Source organism: Lithobates pipiens, unplaced genomic scaffold (assembly GCF_037356315.1).
Source record: "Lithobates pipiens isolate NorthernLeopardFrog02 unplaced genomic scaffold, aLitPip1_a1.2 Scaffold_22, whole genome shotgun sequence".
Lineage (NCBI taxonomy): Eukaryota > Metazoa > Chordata > Amphibia > Anura > Ranidae > Lithobates > Lithobates pipiens.
Window position 1 is genome coordinate 224,704,745 of NW_027507784.1, and position 17,369 is coordinate 224,722,113.

General features: G+C 44.0%; 1 protein-coding gene across 13 annotated transcripts in view; it reads right to left on the bottom strand.

Moving 5' to 3' along the window:
• CLEC16A (C-type lectin domain containing 16A) overlaps positions 1-17,369 on the bottom strand; it is a 1,523,862-nt gene that overhangs the window by 308,745 nt on the left and 1,197,748 nt on the right. The gene's annotated exons all lie outside the window — the stretch shown is intronic.

Sequence of the window (17,369 nt, forward strand, 5' to 3'; positions counted from 1 at the left end):
TAGAATAATAAGCAGACAGGGGGGAGGAACGGACAATGATAGGGAGGTGGATAAAGTTTTCGGTGAACAAACTAGGAATTAAACTGAAACATAACAGGTGACAACAAAAAAAAACAAAGAAAAGAAGAAAGAAACCGCCAAAGACTGGTCTGTCTTATGTCCAAGGTTGAGAATTAGTAGGAGTGAGAGTAGTCCCGTGCGGTCTCCGCATTCTATTAGGGGTAGTTAGCTCTCAGGTCATGGATTCACGTAACTGGGGTTTTCCTATGCCATGTTTCCCATGTTTGCCAATTGTTATCAAACTTTATTTTTTTCCCAAGCCTAAGGGCTAGGATCGATTCATAGGTGTAATGTAGATGGGTGGTCGACCATACTTCTGAGGCATTGGGTGCTTGATTATTTTTCCAGAACCTAGCTATCAGTGTTCTAGCTACCAGAAGAATATGGGATACTACAACTCTAAAATTAGGTGGGCATTTTTCAATGCCGAGGTTGAGAATTGCCAGCCCCGGTTCAGGGGCGGAGAGGAAACCAGTGATACTGGAAATACCACAAAATATGGTATTCCAGAAGCTTGTAAGGTGCTTGCAAGACCAAAACATGTGGAAGAGGTTACCTACCTCCCCACAGCTTCTCCAGCACAGGGGGGAGGACTCAGCGAGGCCAAACTTCGAGATTCTGTATGGTGTAAGGTACCACCGTAAAGCAATTTTTTGGGCTATCTCCCAGTGCCCTACGCATTTTGAGGCTTTATACTTAGCTCTGAACGCGTGGCACCATTGTACCTCTGAGAAGGTCCTCCTCCCAGCGCAGGTAGGGACGGGATTTAATAAAGGTAAGCTTTTGCTGGAAGAAGTTGTAGAATAGAGATATTCCTTTGGGTAGGGTAGGATTGGCGGCATAGAAGTGCCAAAGAGAATCTGCTAGTAGGACATGAGTAATCTTACTATCCTTCAGTAGGTGAGAAATTTGACAGTATTTGTATATATCAGTAGGCTTTAGATGGAAGCGTGACCGTAAGGAGTGGAATGGCATCATTGAGGGTCCCTGGAAAAGATCCCGCAGCCACCGTATTCCCTTCTCAGCCCACTCCTTTACTGTGAAGTTAGGAATGATGAAGTCTAGGGCCTGTAAAAGAATAGGGAGGTCAGCCAATTTAGTGTTCTGTGGAGTGGATTTAAGAAGTTCTCTCCAAGCCTTCAGGGAGGCTCGAAGAGTATCAGGAAGCCGATGGAGGGGCCATGGTCTAATTGAGTCTATGAGAAGAAGGAGCTTTAAGTCTCGAGTAGGACAAAGGGCTTTTTCGATACAGCACCATTTAGATTCCTGGGCAGGGTTAAACCAATGTTTTAATTGGACAAGCCTGGAAGCTAGATAGTAGTCCTTAAGGTCCACCATGCCCATACCTCCTGCCAACCTGTGTTTTATCAACAATATTTTGGAACACCTAGGTCTTCTGGAACACCAAACGAATTTGTGCATTAGAGAGTTAAGTCCGGAGAAATGTTTCCCGGAGGGGGTGATAGGCAATGCTCTAAAGATGTACAAAATTTGGGGGAGCATCAGCATCTTAAAGGATGCAAGGCGCCCTGACCACGAAAGCTCAGATCTGGCCAGTCTGCCTGCCTCCTTGGTTAGTTTATCGATAAGTGGGGGAAAGTTGGCATCCGCCAGATTCTGAGCTGACCTGGTAAGTTGAAGTCCTAGATAGGCGATAGTGGATTTGCTCCAAGTATATGGAAGTGTGGTCATCAAGTCAGTACGGAGGGAGGGTTCAATGCTTAGGTCCAGGATAACCGATTTTGAGAAGTTCACCTTGTAGTAGGAGATCAGGCTAAACTCCTGAAGTACCTTGTGGGCCTGTGGTAAGGATGAAGCTGGGAGGGTTAGAAAGGATATCATCATCTGCAAATAAGTTGATTTTGTGGGGGCCATCTTGCATTGGGATGCCTATGATCTGAGGGTGAGATCTAATTTTTTCTGCTAGTGGTTCAATCAAAAGGTTAAAAATTGTAGGGGAGAGGGGGCACCCTTGCCTGGTACCGTTCAAGATAGAGAAGGGAGACGACAACATATTAGAGGTGAAGACCTTGCTGAAGGGGCGGAATAAAGGGCGAGAATAGCTGAGAGGATCGGTCCCCTGAAGCCAAACTTCCGTAGGACCCGATCCATGTATCCCCAATGGATCCTGTCGAACGCCTTCTCCGCATCCAAAGAGAGGAGCAGAGAAGGCTTCCGACAGGTCCCTGCGTATTGGATAACACCAATAACCCTCCTGGTGGCGTCCGAAGCCTGCCGACCAGGTGTGAAACCTGTCTGATCCGGATGGATCAACGCAGGGATAAAGGGAAGAAGTCCCTGGGCAAGAATTGTGGCGTTATATCTTAACGTCCGTATTTAATAAGGAAATTGGTCTAAAATTGGAGGGGGAATCGTCACCACATAAGCCCTAAGCATCTCAGGGGGGAAGGAAGCTGAGGCAAATGCCTCAGCATATATCTCTGAAAGCCGTGGGGAAAGTAGGTCGGAAAAGGTGCGGTAAAAATCATTAGTTAGGCCATCAGGTCCTGGAGATTTGCCCAGGGGGAGAGATTTGATGCATTTCCCTATTTCCTCCGGTGAGATAGGTTGGTTAAGAAATTCCAATTGGTCCTTAGTGAGAGAGGGGAGATTAATACTAGATAGAAAAGATTGTATGCTATCATCTGTGGGCTGGGGAGTGTCTGCATCCAACTTTAAGTTGTACAAGGAAGAGTAATAATCGGCAAAGGTGTTGTGGATTCATTTTCTTTTCGTTATTTATGGGGTGGTAAATGAAAGGAATTTTGGCCTTAATCCTAGCTGCCCTCACCCTGTTGGCTAGATATTTGCCAGCACGATTGCGGTAGGAATAATGCGACAGCTTGAGAGAATACACAAATTTATCGTACTTTGCAAGCAATAAGCGCCGGAGGTCAACACGGAGCTGAGTAAGCTTATGGGCCGTGTTGAGATCCGGCTTAAGCTTGTTGGAGGATTCTAAGGTCCGAATGTCTACCAAGATGGAGTCCAGTTGCTGAGTCCTGGTTCTCTTCTCCCTAGAGCAGATTTGAAGCATAATTCCCCTTATGAAAGCCTTATGGGCACACCAAAGGGTAGTAAGACTTTGTACCGAGCGGGCATTCATCTCAAAGAATTTGGTCAGTCAGCAACATGCGAGGAGTTCTGGAATAGCTGAGAGTTTGCTCTCCAAACATAGGCTGAGCACGGAGCGTGCCCCTCCACCACCTTAATAGATACGGGCACGTGATCTGACCATGAGATGTCATGGATGGTGGAGGAGGACACTGCCTGCAGTAACAGCCCATCTACCAGAATCAAATCGATCCTGGAGTAGGTGTTGTGTCTAGCGGAGTGGAACGTGTAGTCTTTCTCGCTCGCATGTTGGCATCTCCAGGCATCATATAAATCTTCAGCAACCAAGAGAGGTTGGAGTCTTGGCAAGGATCGACTGGATCTGGATGTAGTATCCAGTGTGTAGTCGACCGTCATATTGTAATCTCTACAGACAACCAATGACCCCTTACGACACTTATTGACCTTACAAAAAAGTCTATTCAGAAACCGTAACTGATGCACATTGGGAGCATAAAGATTCACAATAGTATATGCCCTTTTCTTCAATTCAGCTAGCAGAATTAAATACCTCCCCTCGGGATCAATCAGTACCTCAGAAAGGGAAAAGGCCACTGTGTCTTTTATGGCAATAGCCACTCCCCTCTTTTTTTCTGAGGCGGAGGCCTGAAATATGCGAGGGAAGCTCTTGTGCTGGAACCTAGGAGCGGCTGAGTTTAAAAAATGAGTCTCCTGAATACATAACACATCCGCCCCTAGATTTAAGGCCTCCTTCCACACAGAGTTCCGCTTAACCGGATGGTTTAGGCCGTGTACATTAAAGGAGACAAAATTAAGCGTCATTGAAAATGGTAGTCAAATGCAAATTAGGTGGGATGGAATTCCATTTAAGGTAAGTTCCGGAGTTACCTGAGGATTCGGGTTTCCCGGGGTGCATGAAAAGGAAGGACCAGAATGAATTTGAACAATTCGGACACAGCCAGACCAGAACAGTGCTGTAACACAGCTGTAAAAAAAAAATAAAAACATTAAGAAACAAAAGTTCAGAACAGAGAGTAATAAAAAAGATGATCTCCAAGGAGATCTGAAGGCACTACGAATGCCCATTGATGTGGGGGGAATTGAGGGTGAGCACCAGAGTGCATCCAGCGACTGGGAAACATCAGTCGATAAGAGTGTTGCAGCAGTCTACATCAGGGAACCCTTTTTTTATTTTTCTTCTTTCTTCTCCGCTGTACTGTCTGCCAGTCCCCCTGAGTATCCAACTTTGTAGGCGGGGACGAAGCCAGAGGTGCAGTATGTTCCTCAGGGAGAATGTCTAAATTGCGTAGCAAATCCAGCCCTTCTTGGAGGGTAGTAACCACGGAAGATTTGCCCTCGTAGGTGATCAGCAGTTTCAGGGGGTACCCCCACCAATATGGGACTCCATGATTCCGAAGGGCTTTAGTGACAGGCAGGAGTGCTTTGCGCCTCTGCATGGTAAATTGGGAGAGGTCTGCGTACATTTGTATGTGAGAGAATCTATCTGTGAGCTGGGCCTCCCTCCTGAACGCTGACAGTAGTTGCTCCTTTACATGAAAAAAATGGATCCACATCAGAACATCGCACGGGATATTGTCTGGCAAATGCGGAGGTTTAGGGAGCCGATGAATGCGATCAATAAGCAGTTCTTGATCTGATGGAGAGGGCAGCAAGGTTTTCATGAGATGTTGGGCAAGCTGGGCAGGTAAGACAGTCTCAGAGATTCCTCTCACTTTAACGTTATTGCGTCTGGATCTGTCTTCCAGGTCCGCCATTTTGCATTTGAGCCACTCAATGTCCTCAGATTGATCATTGTGTGCAACCACTAGTGTATTATGGGCTACAGCAAAATCCCCCATTTTCTGTTCCACATGATCCACTCTCCCAGTAAGCACTCCTACTTCAGTTTTAAAATTGCTAATACACTGCATAAAGTCTGTGTGTAGGGAGGCACGCAGGGAGACAAGCATGTCCTTGAGAGTGGATTCAGATACAGGCTGGTTGGTGGCAGGGAAGGCAGAGATGCACTCAGTGAGTTCTCTGGTATCAGCAGAGGAGTTGTGTTCAGCACTAACATGCAATGCTGCTTCCGACAGCCTCGGCCTAGATTTTGCAGGGCTGCTGCTCATCGGTGTGGATGTCCCTGGCGACCTTCTCCCCTGTCCGATGCTGGGTGCTGGGCTCCCGGAGGAGGCCGTAGAGGATCCAGGGGAGGAGTGCATGCCGCCGGCGCCATGTTGGCTCGATTCGCGGGCCGCTGGTGGGAAGAAACCCGGCAGTTTTTTGGGCTGCGCGGGACCTCTCCGCTTCGGCGACATCTCCGGAGGGTGGGGAGACTCTCCGGTGTGTTTCTCCGTCGTTTCGCCGGCTCGGGGGACCCCTAGGGTGGTAAGATTCCCGTCACTGGAGCGGAGCTCTTCTCCTATGCGGTCATCCACCAGCGCGCGGTAGCCATGCCCCCTTGTTGCAACCATTTTAACTGTAGGCAGCTGAAGCTGATGCCTGTTCATTTCCTGGATTTAAACACACACAGGCACACCTCCAGCTTTGCAGCCCTGCAGCTCTGATTGGCCCTCTTATGGCTCATCCCCGCTTCCTTCTTGGCAAACTCTTACAAGCGTTAGAGGGAGCTGGGCATGATGTCATAAGCTTAGGCTTTTTAGCAGACAAGAAACAGGAAGTGGTCTGTATAAGGTATTTACTGGCAGAAACAAAGTTTTACTATCCAAAGTTAAAACAACAAGGGCAGAAGATTTAACAGATGGAAGGTTGAAAAAAATTAAGGTCTGCTTTAAGCTGCAACAATGATTTCTAAAGAGAATAACTAAAAAATAGGATTAACTTAAAGCAGAACTAAACCCTCCTATCATTTTCAGCCAAGGATTTTGCCATATTAGCCTCTGTTTGAGCTGCAACTGCCACATGTGATCAGTTATGACACCAACTATTTGATGGTTTGCCAGTTTGGTTGAGAGCACAAGCAACTGTGATAGCATTCCTGACATGCCTGTTTTTTAAAAACTGTTAAATCGATGGGTTTAGTTCCACTTTAATATGCAAGGTACAGAAAAAAAAATGTTTACATTGTTCAAAGTATAGTTACCCACAGCATCCACATTCCACTCTGCTGGAGCAGGCCAATAGTGCCTTAGGGTAGACAAAAACATCAAAAGCCTGACAATAACAGATTCGTGCTCACACTGTTGTAATGTGTAGTAAAGTGAGCACATTCCTGCCACACAGGGACCATGATGCATGCCAATTCATTCTGAAAGGCACCCCAATGCACACATCCAAACTTATACACGTAAACAGTTTCTGCTTTATGATGTGCTGGAAAATAAGGTGCACATGTGTTAAAAAGTTGTACTGTGGGACTTTCCTCAACTAAGGTTAATGTTAAGTTGTGGGGGGGGTGTGGCTAGCTGCATGGACATGTAGGATGTGTTCTGCATAGGCTCCCGGGTTTCCGTGGCTCTACAGGGCTTCTTCCTACTGACACGCCGCTCTTGCCGCCTTCATAGGGAGAGACAAATATAATACTCGTTCAGAAGGCAATTTGGGGCAGTTTTTCATCCGCTCCCTAGATGCGGCCGAGGGCTAGCCTGAATCCAAGATAGCATTGGCTCCTCTGTCCCTGGCCCGCTCCGCACCAGCTCTGGATTCCCAGATGGGTACCCACACCAGGCACATTTCTCCTGAGGGACCTGAACGCTCCTCCTGATGCTCCAGGAGCCACTCTAATACTTCCCTGGGCTCTGGAGATGGCTGGGACCTGGAATCTCAGATAAAATTTCTACACAGTTACATGAGGTCTCTGCCCACTAAAGCAGACTTTGAGCTCTGTGTAAAAAGGATCGAAGAGACATACAAACAGGAAATCTCTGAGCTTAAGAGAGACATTGGAGCTTGGTTTAACAATATAGAAACTATCACTGATGGCATACAAAATGTGCATTCACAAGAAATCCTTAATATCCACACAATGTTGCAGCAACTTTCCTATAAACAGGACGATATCGAAAACAGAAATTGTCGCAATAATATCCGCATTTGCAGGATTCCTGACTATGGAACCAAAAGACATGCACATGGCTGTGACTGCCATCTTCCATCAACTCCTACAACACCATAAGGAGGATCCCATTGAGTTGGACTGGGTCTATAGGACCCCCCGGTCCGAGGAACCCTGATGCCTCATTTGTCAGTAACACCCTCTGTCGGGTTCACTTATTCCAGATTAAAAAGTCCATCATGCGGGCTGAGACCTCCCAGGACATGCTTCTTAAACATCTCTTGCGACAAACCTTTGCCATGAGGAAAGCCCTGAAACCACTCATGCAGCTTCTGCAAACACGCAAGATAAAATATCAATGGCGTTTCCCTTTCCACCTTCGAGTTCATCATTAAGGCAAGACGGCCATCTTTCACACCTTGGGAGATTTGCCAACATTCCTGGGTTTACTGGAGCTCCCTCAAGTCTCCCTGCCTGATTGGCCATTCTCACTGACCACTCCTGGTCTGCTCTTTACCCTTCAATGGCAGAAACAAGGCTGCAAATGCAGATCCAGGTCTTCATCCCACAAGGACCCCAATGATTGAAATACACCCTGATGGTTTGCCATTTGCTCTGCATTGCCAGGATATGCTCCTGCAATTTACCAGGGACTGCCCTGTTCCTGCCTTTGAAGATTTCCTCACTTGAGTTTTGTACACTGTTTTGTTTATCGACTCATATAGAGTCCTATTATTACTGAATGCACATTTGTTCTAGAATTGTCCCTGTCTTCACTTTTTTGAGGTTCCTATTATCATATCATGTTTCCTCTCAATTGTGCTCTGAACCGCATATTATTTGACAGATCTGCTTTACAGCCTACTGCCTACTTTTTTTTCCATGTTTATATACCCTACTGTATAATACCTCACTGATGTCACTGTCTCAACATAATCCCTAATTTTATGGCTCATCTTATTGTATACAGAGTTATTCTCTCCCCTGGGAATTACCTTATGAGCTTCTAATAATGTTACTTCATCCCCTTTTTTTGTTTTCCCACAGGGGCTTCTTGTTTTAAGTTATTGTACTTTGCCCTGTGGAGTGAGGGACACCGTGTGTCCTCCTCCCCCTTAGTTTTATCGGTGCTAATATATGCTGTATTTCTTGTATAGAAATGTTCATCACTACACAGCACTGCATTTTATTATTTTTGATACTTTGGTGCCACCTAGTGGCCTTACTATTTATGACTTTTCTTCTCTTTATTGGACTCTGTCTCAATTTGTCCAGTATTACGTTATCCTTGTTAACCTGCCGTTTCTGACATTGGAGACTGAGACTTCTCTTACATTCTCTCTCCTAACAACCTCATCTTCCTTGCTAACTTTTTTCCCCTTCTTTATTCTACTTTTTCTCTTTTGTCTGTCTCTCTCTGCTGGAGATTACTGGAATGGCGAGAGTCTATAACTCCTTTCCCCCTTCCCTCGATTTATCCCATGTACCATGGTGACCAATTGTCCTGTTAATCTAGCAACTTTCAATTGTAGAGGGTTTAATACACCAGAGAAGTGGAGCCAAATTCTCTACTGTTTTCATAAGATGCGCTCTAGCATATTGCTACTTCGGAGATGCATTTTCGTTCAGGCTTCATCCCGGCCCTACGCAACTGCTATTACACGTGGTTTCACAGTTTCAACACGCACTATAAATCCAAAGGTGTTTCCATTGCCTTTCACAAGTCTTTCAACCCTGAAGTTCTTAATTCCTTTATTGATGAGGCTGGTCGTTTTGTATCCCTTAAGCTGAAAATGAATGATTTCTTTGCAGTGGCCAATATTTATGCTCCCAATCTGGACCAAGCTCCTTTACTCTCTTCCATTCTCACTAGACAGTCTTCATTCAGTTGCCTGTCCATCATTGTTCGTGGTGATTTCAATGTTGCCCTCTCCCCATCTGCGGACACTTCCCCTGGTGAGTCAGCCATACCCAAATCCACACTCACACACATCAAATCCCTGCTGCACCCCACACACCTGGTAGATGTCTGGCGCATACAACATCCTGTGGAGCGGGACTACAGCCACTACTCAGAGGCACACAACTCTTACAGTAGGCTCGACTACTTTTTAATCTCCCAATCCTTATTAGATACTCCCCTCGAATCCTCTATGGGTCACATCCTTGGTCAGGCCATGCCCCAAGTTTACTCTCGCTCGCCCCCAAAGGTGAATCCTGGAGACTCAATGATACTCTACTGTGAGATTTGGTGTGCGGAGCTGAGGTCACTAGGACAATTCAGAACTTCATGTCAGACCATTTCTCAGACACTACCTCCTCTCTCATACAATGCGTAATTAGGGGAATCCTCATACATGGCTCCCATCTGAAAAAAATCAGAACACATGACATTCGTCGGCTTTTGTCTTGTATTGCAGAACTTGAACTGCTCCACAAACACGATTTAGATCCATCCACCTTCGTCAAGCTATTTAACGCACATCTGGATTTGCTCACACTATTAGACTCACTCACTGATCACGCGTAACTACCATTATTCTTTGGATCTGCTACCAGCCGGGGTCTGGTAGCAGATATAGCACGTAGGGATCAAGCGGAAGCCTAGTTGAGAGACAAGCCAAAAGTCGGCAACAAATAGTTGCAAGTTGGGATTCAGCTGAAGTGTAGTTGAGGAATGAGCCAAATGTCGGTAACGAGTGGTAGCGAAGATAGGGTCGGCAGCAGGAGAGGGCAGGAGCAAGATATTGGCTGGTGAAGGCACAATATTCTGGCAACCAGGAAGTGCAGAGACATGGCTTAAATTAGGAAGTTAATGGGAGGAGCAAAGGGTTCAAGGTTCAAGGCAAACAACAATTCAAGACAAGATCATTCAAGGAACTGTCAAGGAGCTGTCCAGCATTCCAGGTGGCTCAGCAAGCAGAGTCACCGCCAGACACACCAGAGGTCCCAGGTTCAAGCCCAGGTCCTGACAGTACTCCCCTCCTCCCAGGATGTCCCCTGGATGTCTTAGGGTCAGGTTTCTGAGGAAACCTCTGGTGGAATTCCTTTGTTAATCTAGGGGCATGGACATTCTTTTCAGGCTCCCAAGAATTTTCTTCTGGCCCATATCCTTCCTATTGAACCAAATATTGCAATTTGTTCCTAAAGATCCTGGAATCAAGAATTTTTCCCACCATAAATTCTTCTTCTGGAGGAGAAGGAATTCTTCCAGGAAAAGTATTTTCATGAAACGGCTTGAGTAGCGATATATGAAAAACAGGGTGAATCTTCATATTGTCAGGAAGTTTTAGGCGAAAACTGACCGGGTTGATTTGAGCAGAAATCTCAAAAGGTCCCATAAACTTTTGACTTTAACTTTTAATATTTGGTAGATAACCAAACTTTCTCAGCTATGTGAAAGGTGGGACTAGACCTACGATGTCTGTCAGTGGCCTTCTTGTAATATTTCTGCGCCTCCTTCAATGTATCAGTCAATTTCTCCTGGATCTCATGTAATGAAGTTAGTCTGTTGGTAACAGCAGGAATTGACATTGAGATAGGGAGATCAGGCATAAATACTGGATACCCGGTGTTTAAGAAAAACAGGCTCTGGGAAGTGGAGCTATATTTAGAGTTATTATAAGCTAATTCTGCCATAACTCACAAAACCTTACCATTCCTTGACCCAGGGCGGTATAAGATTGAACCTGGAGAAGAAAAGGGTCCAACGTGCTTGTCTAGATGACAACCTTTTAGCAGACCTAACAAATTCTAAATTTTTATGATTGTGAGAACGGTAACAGGGTGCTTAGCCGCTTCCAGCAGATGCCTCCACTCAGAAAATGCTTCCTTAATTGCCAGCATCTCCTTGTTTCCAACGTCATAATTCTTCTCTGCTGAAGACATCAGTCGAGAGAAATAAGCACAAGGATGAAGCTGCATTTTTTTCTCCAATTCACTGAGAAAAGATAGCTCACACAGCAGCCAGCATTCCGGGTGGCTCAGCAAGCAGAGTCACCGCCCAGGTCCTGACTGCTACAACTTCTATGATGAAAGGTAGTTCTGGATCTGGATGTAGAGAAAGGAGAAGTGCGCCAGACCTAAGTGCAGTATGTATGAAAAATGTTTAATGAAATAAAATCACACAGCCAAATGGCTACTCACAAGAAACTGGTGGTAATCAGGCATATCTATAGAGTACAGGGAGAGGTATCCAGAGTCACTAGTCCAATGTAGAGGCATAGATGATACATCGATGGTGAGAAGGGGAGTATGGCAGTATAGTCTCTACAGCAGTATTTTAGAAAATAATAAAATTGATAACAAAAAAATTGTGTATTAAAATTATATTATTTAGGAGTTGTTCATATGCAAAATAACGGGGAGAGGAAATGATAAAAGGTTATGTATGATATGCAAATGAATGTAGTATGGTAATTGGGAATATCACATCGATCAGAAATTATTAGGAAATGTTAAAAATTATGAGATGTATAGAAATGATTGCATGAGAAGATGTTTTTAATCTACTGGATGAAAGGGGTATTTTTTATGAGAAGAAACAATAACGCCAAATGTAATAACTATATAAAATGTTATTTAGGTGTATATTTATGAAAATTGATGGTAAATTATGAGAAAATAATAATAATAAAAAATAAAGTAAATATAAAAATAATAATAAGAAATAATAACGAGATATAGATAAATGTGAAAAAATAAGAAAGGGTAAGAAAAAAATGATAATAAAAAAAGAATGTGAAAAATAATAAGAAAAAATAAAAATGAAAGTGAAAAATAAAGAATAAAAAAATATATAAAAATGAAAAATAAATAAAAAATAAAAATGAAAAAATAAATAAAATAAAAAAATAAAAGATAAAAAATAATAATAGAGAGGAAAAAAATAACAAAAATAAATTCAATGAATAAATATGAAAATAGAAATAAAAATAACAAAAATAATAAAAATGAAAATGAAAAATGAAGAATAAAAATAAAAATAGGGGCGTGGTTTGCCTTGAAGAGAGGTGGCCGCATAACTTGCCAGCTCCGTCAGACTGTGGCCTACTCTAAGCTATAACGGAAACTTCACCCTTTATTCAGCTGTACCGAATATGGGGACTGTATCCCGCATTAATTCTGCCTCACGATCGAGGTAACAGGAGCCAGAACACCCACAACATCCCGGAACTGTTCCGGATGCACAGAGCGAATATGGTGACCGTTACCTCAGCCTCCTCACAAGCGCGGGATGAGATATTGCTGGCGGCGGCTACCACGCAGCACATTGACACACTGATCTCTATAGGACCTCCGAGCGGTGGCATCAGATATAAAAGACACCTTCACCGCCGCAATCACGGACCTCCGTCAAGAACTGCAGGCAATGGCAGGAAGGGTACAAGAAGTGAAGAGGAAGACGGCCATACTGCAGTCTATGATCCCGAAGGTCACCACTGTAGTAGAATCTCACACGACCCACCTGAGAGAACAAAGACATGTTCGTGGAAGGAGACATAACTTGAGGGAAAAAGGCCTGCCTGAGAGTGTTGATAACACTCAACTACTCCCCACAGTATCCACCCTGTTCAAACAACTGCTAGACAAACAGGACGCAGAAATTATTGAAATGGAGCGTATCCACAGAGCTCTCAGACCCTGCGGCAGAGATTCTGATCCCCCTAGGGATATTATATGCTATATCAATGATTACAAACTGAAAGAGGATATTTTAAAACAGGCTAGAACCAGAAGATCGCTGGATAACCATTTACCAAGATCTGTCGGCCATCACTCTGAGACACAGGAAAGACCTGGTCCTGCTGCTGGAAGTGTTACAAGCTAAGGGCATACCCATACTGCCGGAAATTCCCTTTAGCTTTATCAGCAACTTATCGCGGTCATGCAGCAGTGCTTAGATTTCCAGAAGAATTTGATTCCTTCTGTCAAGCCCTTGACATACCGTTCACAGCTGTCCCGAACTGGTATACGGAATTCTACACTTCAAGCCCGACCACCAAGTTGCTGAACGATGACTTAATGGAAACGCAGACCTCTCACTTCAGGAGACGCCATTCTCCCTCCACCACAAGATTGGGCCCAAATACAGCCTCATGTCCACATCTATACAGCCCTACAGCTGCTCCACTACCAAGAAGAGCGCGTAGAGAACGCTAGATGATCCACAACCCTCCTCAACTATAACAAGTCAGCGATGCTTTCTCCTAGTTAGTCATACCATTCATGTTCTCCTCTTTTACACCAGGACCACATGGCTATGTCTGGATACAATTCAGCTTCAGCAGGTAAGCATCTGATGCACTGATCTCACCCACGGATGTGAGTGTCAAACACCTCCGGGGGTTATGGCTGCCATCATGTTAGACCATGGAGCGACATCCTCGACTTGCAATTGTACTAGCCCCTTTGGTAGTTTATGCCATTGTCAGAACATCAGCACTGAGCATTCTCTACAGTGAAAGCCCTGATATGCTCTTCCACCTTATTCTGCCCCACACTCTGGATAGCCCATTGGCCAAGATTTATAATTGGTTGCAGTCCCTTACAACCCGGTCCTATCACCCACAATTTACTCAACTTATGACCCATGATTCATGCACCCTCTACCTGGGCACCGACACCAGTGCCCTGACTTCAGGACTGCACTTTTCCAATCTGTCACACATCACAGGACAGACCGGACACCATATGCCATGGCTTGTCTCCAAGGATCACATTGGAAGAAGTCCCTGCACCTCCAACCTATCCTATGGCTCCCTACTTAACAATTCATAAGGATACCAGTTAAGAGGTCTCCAATACCCTTATTAATCTACACGTGCTTAAAGTAGACGTACATGATGCAACATATCCTGCTACTAGTTCACCTTAACACAGCCGGCTACCTCCGGCAGAGACTACAGCCCATGCTCGGGTAACATTAACCTGATATTCACACTTTACATGCTATAAGAAATTATTCAGCGACTGGTCCATATCTGCTTGGTCTCTCAAAGATGCATCCTCTTACAATGATTTATGTAGGTATACATTGTGAATCAACATATATGTTGTTAAGGAGATGATTAGCCAGCTCTCATGTTATCTAACGATGTATACCTCCTACAAGGATTTAATGATTTCCAGCTTTTTTCCAGCTGAATCAGAGCCCATAGATAGGTAACACGAGAAGACATCCGCATTCTACTATACTGTATTTTCTTACTGTTGCAGAACTGCTGGTAAACTTACCGCACATAACCATGTTACCTGTTTTTTATTTCTATTTATTCTTTTCTTGGTTCTTATTAAGTTTTGAGTTCTATTACTAGAGTTTAAGGCTTACTTGGACTCACAGAGGCTTGTCTATGTTACCTTTTTGATCTCATGTTGTCTATTAGACCGGGTTATGTCCACTCGGTAATACTGTATTCCCTCATTGAGAGACAAAATGATATACACTCTGCACCGATACTGCTCTAGACCTAAAACTCACCTAATGCCATGTTCCGGTTCACGGCGCGCTGTGCCTTTCCCTTCATCTAATGGCGTGGTGTTGGTGGACTCCCCTGTGACCGATCGTTTTTTCTGGACTGCTCCCCGGGTGTCCCCGGCGGGCGGGACACGTTCCTTATGTTTGTTTCCACTGTGTTCAGCCAGTGTCTGATTCTTTTGGCCTCTTTTCACCCGGTAACTTGTCTTCACTTAACACCATCACTTTGATCCTTTTTATTCACCAGTGCACCGGTCTCTTTTTTTTTTTTCCTTCTGCAGTTCAACACTTATATAATTCCACTTCCCCCTTCTGCACATTATTGTGTTTTTACCCATCACTCACATATCCTTCACTTTTCCCTTCTCCTTCCCCCTCCCCTTTTCCTCCCCCCCTTTCTTTTCTTTCACAATTCTTTTCTTTTCCCTCCCTTCCCCTTTCATATATATATTTTGTTCTTTCATTCTTCCTACATCCTTGTACATATCTATGTAATTCCCTACATGGGTTTTCTTTATCCCCCCCCCCTTTTTTGCCCCTTTCCCTTCCCCTCCTTTTCTCATTTTCAGTTCCTTTCCTTCCCCTTTAGAATGTCCCTGCGAGTCGTCCACCCTGGGTATTGCCCATATCGGTGCTGCATGTTTGTCCACCTCAGCTCCCGGTTGGAGCTGTTCTCCGGACCGCTCTTTCAGTCCTACCACCACATTGGCTACACAGCGAATTCCAGTGAGTCAGCCTTGGTTGGGGTGGTTATTTATGTCGCTCCCCAATCCTGTTTTTCTAGCTATTTTTATATATATTTTTTTATATATAATGAATTAATTTTCTAATTTTCACAAAAATTCCTTTTTAGATTCCATATAGGCTTGCTCCTGATGAGTGGCGGTTAAGCCACGAAACGCGTAGAGCTACTGGTTTCCATATATTTACCAAATCGTATTCAGACCTCTATGTTATTATAGAATTCTTACTCCCCCTTCAGGTTTAGTGAGGTCATAGGTCCTGCGGATTTTACTTCTCAAGTACTGTTTTATACCATGCCTTTTTGAGACGAATGAGGAAACGTTTTATTGTTTACATCATATGAATGTATTATTTTTATCCATATTTATATTGTTTTGTCCATCTTTATTAATGCACCTAATTGGAGTGTATTTAGTGAAATCATTATCATATGTATTATTATATGTATGTTATTTTGCATTACTACTTTCTATTTATTAAATTGTACTATTATTATGTAATTTTATATATTTTAATTGATGCATCAATAAAACTCCTTTACATTCGCCCTTTTATCGTTTTGCTTCCATGTGCTGCATTAAAAGTCCCATCTCCCTTGTAAATTCCCCCCCCCCCTCTTTTTTGGTTAGGTAATTGGGATGGATATTCACGACCTTACCAGGCCGTGTTATCATTTAAAGTCCCGAGGGATGGAATTATTGGGCCTTACCAGGCCATGTTTTCCTCAAAGTCCCTATCTTTTTTATAAAATGTCTTTAATGCCATATTATATATCTGCCCCGGTAACGCTGACATCCAAATTCCCTTTATATCTCCTCTCCACATATCTATCTGCAATAGCGGGATATCTCCCTTCTACTCCACATTCCATGGTTTTCCCCACTCCACATCAAATCTTTTTACCCTTAGGCATACAGTCTGATGATTCATCCATAACAACACTTCTTTTTCGACCGAACCACCTCCCACAAAGTGGTACAGTACCCTCATACTTCTTATCACATCGCACAGATTAACTGTACCACTGCGCTCTCCCAGCTCCCATCCTTTTCCACTTAAATAGACGAGCAGGTTCTCACCTATTGCCGGATCCCCTACCTTCCAACATGCAGTTCCTGCCCAATCAACAATCAATTGTCCAGCAAAGCCCCCACCATATCTACCCAGGAGTGTTCTATTGTCCAGTAGCATGGCTGTCCATCATACATTAAATTACGCCACTGAAGTCATATCCCCGGACAGCAATTAACCAGTTGATCTCCCACTTCTAACACTTTCAACAGAGATACACACCCGAACCACTAATGGCTCCTTAACTCATACCATCAGATTTAACACAACTCAAGCTTATATCCTTGCATGTCAAGGGATTGAATCTGGCTGAGAAAAGATCACAAGTCCTCCTAAATATGAATTTTTTTTTTTTTTTTACAGGAGACCCACTTCCGTACAGACTCTACTCCGAAACGCAACAACTTACACTACCCCACAGTCTTTCACTCAACAAATACCGCATCAAAAACAAAAGGAGTTGCCATACTTTTAGCACGACATACTCACATTCAAATTACAGACTCGTTGACTGATGACCAGGGGAAGATTCCTTTTCCTGAAGGACATGTGTCAGGATAGGAAAATTACCCTTGTAAATTTATATGCCCCCAACAGTGGTCAAGTACCCTCTCTTTCGTGACTTGGCGTTTGGTTGACTTCCAAGAAGGTACCTTAATACTAGGAGGTGATTTTACCACCCCACTGAACCCCCTGGTAGACACGTCGAACGGTGTCTCATCTCTACCATATACCGCCCTTAAAGCAATCAAACTTGAATTACAGACACTCTTACTCCACGATATGTGGTGTACACTTCATCCCGATTGCAAAGATTATACTTTCTTGTCCCCACCGCACAACAAATAATCTAGAATTGATTACCTCTTCGTGTTCCAGTCAGACCTTCCTTTCCTTCAGAAAGCATCCATAGACTCCATGTACCTC